The following is a 7,673-nucleotide window of genomic DNA, read 5'->3' as shown; positions in this document are numbered from 1 at the left end:
GCAATGGAAACAACAGAAGACGCTCCAGAGGGACAGAGGTAATGCATCATCTGAATCATGTGTGATGTTAAATGAAGCTGATTCGTCCGTGTGTTTCTATTGTTACGGATTGGGGTTGGGGTGTGAACTCAATAGCACGACTCAGACACAAGGGGTAGAATAAAGAATAAGGCAAACAGGCAAACAATCCAAAAGGGCAAAGGCAATAGAGAAGTCAAAAACAGTCCAGGGTCAACACGAGAAATACACTGAGAACACTGAGAACACTGAGAAGCAACACGCAACATTAATGACGAACCAGCAACGAGAGACAAGAACACAAGGACTATATATACACACACACAAACAGGTGAAAACAATCAAGGCAGGGCAGACAAGGAGACACAGGTGGACTAAACGAGGGGAATTAACAGGGCACAGGAGAAACCAATAAGACAAACAAACCAGGTGATTATTGGGAACAGGTGAGGGGTGGAGACACGGACAACAACAAGGGCACATGGCATACACAAACAAACACAGGGAAGCACATGGTGGAAAGCACATGGTGGGAACAAGGAATCACAAAGACTAGACAACAAAGATCACATGACACACAAGGGAGACAAACTAATAAACAGCACAAGCACAATAACAAGGGAAGGGCGTGAGGAGACAGACACGAGGAGACAAGGGTAAACAAACACAAAAGAAGGAACACAAGGGATACATACAATGAAACAAGACAGGGACAGAGCACAGACCTCACAGTACCCCCCCTCTACGGGCCGGATGCCAGACGGCCCAAAACAAACTTAACAAGTCCCAGTAGGGTGGGTGGAGGGGGCCAAGAGCAAGGCAGGCGGGATAGGGACCAAGAGTCCAGTGACAAGCCGGTTGGACGGCTGAAGAATTTGGTGGCCGACTGGGTGGATGGCCAAGCACAGGCAGAATGTCTGGTGGCTGGCTGGGTGGACGGCCAAGCACGGGCAGAATGTCTGGTGGCTGGGCTGTCGGGAGGCCAAACAGGGGCAGAGTCTCTGGTGGTCGACCGGGGGAACAGCCGAACAGGGACGGAGTTTCTGGCGGCAGGCCGGGTGGAATGAGGCAGGTGACTAGGAGAGTGAGGCAGGCGACTAGGAGCCCAAAATGAGGCAAGCGACTAGGAGCCTTGATGGGGGCGAGGAGATCTGGGGGGATCGGGACAGGGGCACTCTGGACAGGGGCACTCTGGACAGGGGCACTCTGGACAGGGGCACTCTGGACAGGGGCACTCTGGACAGGGGCACTCTGAACAGGGGCACTCTGAACAGGGGCACTCTGAACAGGGGCACTCTGGACAGGGGCACTCTGGACAGGGGCACTCTGGACAGGGGCACTCTGGACAGGGGCACTCTGGACAGGGGCACTCTGGACAGGGGCACTCTGGACAGGGGCATGAGAGCCTGAGACAGGGGAACCTGGGACAGGGGGACCTGGGACAGGAGAACCTGGGACAGGGGGACCTGGGACAGGGGGACCTGGGACAGGGGAACCGGGGACAGGAGAACCTGGGACAGGGGAACTGGGGACATGGGCGGCAGAGTCGTCAGCAGCGATGCCTTCAGGAGGTGCTGCTGGACCAGTGCCGGCAGAGGGTTCTGCTGGTCCTGCAGCTGAACGGGACACTGCAAGGTCTGGGTCTGCAGCGTCGGCTGCGAGGTGCGGGTCTGCGGCGGTGGCTGCGAGGTGCGGGTCTGCAGCGGTGGCTGCGAGGTGCGGGTCTGCAGCGGTGGCTGCGAGGTGCGGGTCTGCAGCGGTGGCTGCGAGGTGCGGGTCTGCAGCGGTGGCTGCGTGGTCCGGGTCTGCAGCGGTGGCTGCGTGGTCCGGGTCTGCAGCGGTGACTGCGAGGTCCGGGTCTGCAGCGGTGACTGCGAGGTCCGGGTCTGCAGCGGTGACTGCGAGATAGGTGTCTGCAACGGCTGGATCTGCTGTGGCGTAGGCCTCAGTGGGGTCACCATCAGCAAATTCGTCAGAGGTTGCTTCCAGGGCGGTAGCTACGGAGGCTACGGGGGAGACATTAGAGATGGCCTCGGGGGCGGCAGCGTCAGAGGCTGCTTCAGGGGCGGTAGCAACTGAGGCTACATCGTGGACATCAGGGATGGCCACGGGGGCGGCAGCGTCAAAGGCTGCTTCAGGAGATGTAGCATCAGAGGCTGCTTCGGGAGCAATAGCAGCAGTAGCTACATAAGGGACATCAGGGGCAGCGTAAGAGGCTGCTCTGATGGCGACCAAGACTGCGTCAAGGGCAGCAGCGGCCGCATCGAGGGCAGCAGCACCAGAGGCTGCCTCGGGGGCGGCAGAAGCTGTTTCTAAAGCTGCAGAGGCAGTATCCAGGGCGGCCGAGACTGCTTCGAGGGTGGCAGCCGCAGAGGCTGCTTCAAGGGCGGCAGAGACGGTCCTCATGGTGGCATCGGTAGTGGTTGCCTCGAGAGTGACAGCAGCAGAGGCTGCTTCGAGTGTAGCCGAGGCGACTGTGAAGGCAGCAGTAGCTACAGCTGCGGGGGCGAGGAGACATGAAACTGGTAATGAAGCCAGAGCCGTAGTGGTGAGTGGAGCTGAAACCCTGGAGACGGAATCCAGGTGAGATCGATCTGGAGCTGGAGAAGAAGGGGGTGCAACAAGAGAATCCCAACATGCCAGGAGCTGCTGGAATTCTGCCGCTAGTAGGCTGAAGAAAATCCGGGCCTTTTCCTCTCGCTCCGTCATTCCCCTCATAACAAGGCAGATGGAGGTGGATTGCTGACTCATCTGGGGAGCTGGGGCTCGACGAGGTGCCGGGGTCAGCCTGGGAGCTGGAGCTCGACGAGGTGCCGGGGTCAGCCTGGGAGCTGGAGCCTGACGAGGCACAGGGGTCATCTGGGGAGCTGGGGCTCGACGAGGTGCAGGAGTCAGCCGGGAAGCTGGGGCTCGAAGAGGTGCAGGGGTCATGTCCGCCATTTCCAGCTCATCTGTGTAGATGAAGTGCTGATCACGCATGAAATAACCCCCACCGATCCACCCACCAGGCTCACAGTGGAGTGTTGGAACGGGGGTCCGGCAGGGTGCTGGCACTGGCACTGGTGTGGGAGGTGCAGGAGGTGCTGGAGATGGAGTCTTAGGAGCGGGAGCAACGGAGGCGGCGGCGGTCATCCGAGCAGGGGCGGGAGCTGTGTCCATCTCTTCCTCCTCATCCTCAGAGTCATAGGCCTCCCAGTCATCAGCACCGGCTGACTTCTCAAAAAAGCGGTTCCCCAATATAAACCCCCCATCAATCCAGCCACTGACATCATCCTCCTCAATAACACACGGGGGTGCTGGAACCGGAGGGGACGAGACCAGAGGTGGTGTTCTGAATGGGGTTCGCCGGATGGCCAACCGGCTACCCATAAACCGAGCATCTCGGCTGGGACCGGGTGGGGGAACTGGTTCAATGACTTCTCTCTCAGGCCACTCACCCTTTGAGAGCTCGTCATCGTCGACCCAGTCCTCACTCGCTGAATCACCATGCCAGAAGATCTCCCAGGGGAGCAGATCTATGGCCTTGTTCTCAAAATCAAAAAACTGACTATAAGGGTCATCCATCAGGCTTGGGTCTGAGTCGGCTGAGTTCATCTTGGCTGGTTCGTACTGTTACGGATTGGGGTTGGGGTGTGAACTCAATAGCACGACTCAGACACAAGGGGTAGAATAAAGAATAAACTTTTACTGTCCAGGTTTCGGTACACGGGTAAGCAGTCCAATGGCAGGCAAACAATCCAAAAGGGCAAAGGCAATAGAGAAGTCAAAAACAGTCCAGGGTCAACACGAGAAATACACTGAGAACACTGAGAACACTGAGAACACTGAGAACACTGAAAACACTGAGAACACTGAGAAGCAACACGCAACATTAATGACGAACCAGCAACGAGAGACAAGAACACAAGGACTATATATACACACACACAAACAGGTGAAAACAATCAAGGCAGGGCAGACAAGGAGACACAGGTGGACTAAACGAGGGGAATTAACAGGGCACAGGAGAAACCAATAAGACAAACAAACCAGGTGATTATTGGGAACAGGTGAGGGGTGGAGACACGGACAACAACAAGGGCACATGGCATACACAAACAAACACAGGGAAGCACATGGTGGAAAGCACATGGTGGGAACAAGGAATCACAAAGACTAGACAACAAAGATCACATGACACACAAGGGAGACAAACTAATAAACAGCACAAGCACAATAACAAGGGAAGGGCGTGAGGAGACAGACACGAGGAGACAAGGGTAAACAAACACAAAAGAAGGAACACAAGGGATACATACAATGAAACAAGACAGGGACAGAGCACAGACCTCACATCTATGGCTCTTGGGCTTTTTAGTGGACATATAGGCATACTCCACATATGCTTAAAGGTTGCTGGCTCGATTCCCCACTCCTCCTTACCAAATGTGTAAGGCCCAATCTCAATACTTCCCCTTACCCCTTATCTTTCCCCTTACCCTTGAAGTTGCGCGTTCATGTGAGAGCTAGTGGTGTCTCAATACCCAATTTGATCAAGATTAAGGGGTAATATTAAGTGGTGTATGGCCCTCGTTTTTAAGCTGATCGGAGAGCTACCTTGCTCCTCCAAGGGCTATCCCAGAGCACACAGCGAAACCAGCTCGGGAATTAAAAAAAAAAAATGGCTGCTTGAAGCCAGGAATATTTTACATGTATAAAGCTATCTACTAGCCTGACGATGTCATACTCATAATTCTAGTCAGAATATGAGTCTGAGACCGGACCACTGGGCTGTGATTATGGGGCGTGTTTCAACGAACCAGGAAAGAAATTTCCTCTTCGCTGAATTGGATACCTAGAACCAATCAGAGCAACGTAGTATTATTACCATCTGATAGATTAAACTTTTACCTGATCCCGTAGGAAGGACGGCAAAAACATCTTTTCAATCGACAAATGCCTTGATCGCGTTTCTCTGTTCCTCTTTCAAAATGAATGCGCTGTCAATATCTGTTGAGATATGCCTGCTCACGTTACTTAATTAGCACTCAAGGCTAGAAGCTACCATTAGTTCTAATGTTTTTTTTGTCTACGCTGTTAGCATAACCTTTCAATAATGGTCTAGAGTGCATAAGTTAAGACCTACAATCCTAGGCAACATTGGTGTTGCGTATACACAACTAACCGAGTCAATGTAGACATAAAAAAAGTCGTGTAGATACCTTAAATCATATCAAATATGTCCCACTAAGCTCCCGAGACGGCGCCATCTTTGTTCGATGTATACCGGTATTCTATCTATGTCTGTCCATCAACGTATAAAGCCCGCCCTTACAATCTGAATGGTCAGATCCCTTTTCGGGGCCGTTTAAACCCTCCCAACTAGCTCGACTCCAGACTGATTCTCCCAGACCAAAAATGTTGTGGGCGGAGTTCAGGCTGGTATCCAGGCTAGCTATCTACACAACTTTTTATATGTTTATAATGACTCGGTTTGATCTGAAATGTGCTACACGAACTATGCATAGTATTGTAGGTCTTAACTGAAGCTTTCAAAAGGTAGTTTTAGGTTACAATTAGCGCGTATGCCACCACTTCATTGGATTATATGGTAGCTTGCTAGGACTAGCCTGACTCCATGCATGTGTACAGATAACTTTATTATCCACGAATTACGTTTGATATCTGTGAATGACAGCACTTGCTTTGGAGACATCGATCCGTGCTTTATATGTACCGTCCACAAAACAATTACGACAGTCTAGTTTTATGCTCTATACAGTCGTATATATATTTACAACCATAATTGAAACTTTTTTTAAATCGCTAGTTTCATAGCTCATACAGTCACGCATGTCTACAGATATCTTCTCTGCGAACTCCGTTTGATATCTGTGAATGACAGCACTTGTTTGAAGACATCGACCTGTGCTTTACATGTACCATCCTGTATTATCCAGCGACGCCAAGTGACGTACCCGAAACCGAGTGGCGTCTCATTTCATAGGGGAAAGTTTTCAGCCCTTGGCCCTTACAATTGCAAGTGCTAAGGTTAAGACAAAGACAAAGACAAAGCAAAAGGGGCAAGGGGAAGAATCGAGATTCGGCCTAAGCCTTTGCTGTGTGGGAGATTAGAAAGGGAACGTGACATGGTCCAAAAATCTGACCAATCGGAATTTTCGGAATTAATCACTTCCTACCAGAGAGAAAGACGTCATTTGTAATTAGGTGAAATGCCACTAAACAGGTGTTCTTAATGTTTTAGTTCTTCAGCCAAAGGGTTGGTCTGTACCACCTGGTCCACATAGTGCTGTTTGGAGTGGTACACCACAATAGAGTTAGAATATAAATCATTGCATTGCATTGCTGGTAGCTTTATGTGTGTTACAATGTCAGCTGTCCAAGCCATCCATCCATTCATGTGTGAATAAGTGAACATGTTCCATTCCAAATAAAACAGCTGGAGTACTACACAAGTAGTAAAAGAGTGTATTGCGTACTGACTTTTTGGGGAATGTGTTACAAGCAGTGAAATTTAATTAAGTGTTTATTCAAATTCAAACAATGTGCTTTTACATTGATTTCAATGCTGTACAGGTCAAAGTGAATTAGGCTACAAATAACATTTTTTTCTTTTATTTTTATTGCGAGTGAACATGCCAGAAGGGACTGCTTTACTACAGGAAGACATCAAGAGGTTAGCAGTTAAGAGTTAGAACAAACATGACACATTGGATTACTTTGGCGTTAATTACTGTAATATGGAAAATGTATGAGTATGTTACAGTGTTTCATTATAAACACATCCTAGACAAACTCAAAAAACCACAAGATGAACCAAAGTAGACAGAGAAATAATGAGAAAGAAACAGTCTACTGTGTTTCTAAATCGAAAGTTACGTATGTAACTACGGTTCTATGAATCACTGGATGACCGCTAGACGGTGCTTTCAGCACTGGATGTTCCATCTCGCGCACGCGCAGGTCGAGTGTATGCCAACATTATCACGACGTGACCCCGATGACCCCCGGAGAGTCTATATCTTCCGGTGGGGTCAGGGAAACAACTCCTTCACAATCTTCTCGCGAGAGCATGAGGATCTGAGTGACGGAACGGTCTAGCGGTCATCCAGTGATTCATAGAACCGTAGTTACATACGTAACTTTCGTTCTATTTCATCCTTACTGACCGCTAGACGGTGCTTTCAGCACTGGATGACACACACCAACAAAGTCACGAAGAACTTCAGCACTTACCTCACTGAGGAGGAGCAGCAGAGTCAGGCACCAGGACCACAGCCAATGGATGGGGAGTGGCGACGTTCACCCGGTAGAACCTGGAGAAGGTACTAGGCGACGCCCACGATGCTGCCTCACAGATGTCCTCCAGGGGAACGCCTTGCAAGGCTGCCCAGGACGTTGAAACCGCTCTAGTGGAGTGGCACCTCACCCCGGATGGCAGGGGGTGCCCACTTCCTCTATATGCCTGGGTGATGGCCTCCACCACCCAGTGGGACAGCCGCTGTTTGGACAGGGCAGAGCCCCTCCTAGGGCCCCCGTAGCAGACAAACAGCTGCTCCGACCGTCTAACGCTAGCGGTCGCAGCCACGTATGCCCTCAGGGCCCGCACAGGGCACAGTACCTCCAGCCTGTCCTCCCCTTCAGGGGGAACAAGC

Source organism: Sprattus sprattus (assembly GCF_963457725.1).
Source record: "Sprattus sprattus genome assembly, chromosome: 21".
NCBI lineage: Eukaryota > Metazoa > Chordata > Actinopteri > Clupeiformes > Clupeidae > Sprattus > Sprattus sprattus.
The sequence above is the reverse complement of the archived record's forward strand: the minus strand, read 5'-3'. Positions refer to the sequence as shown.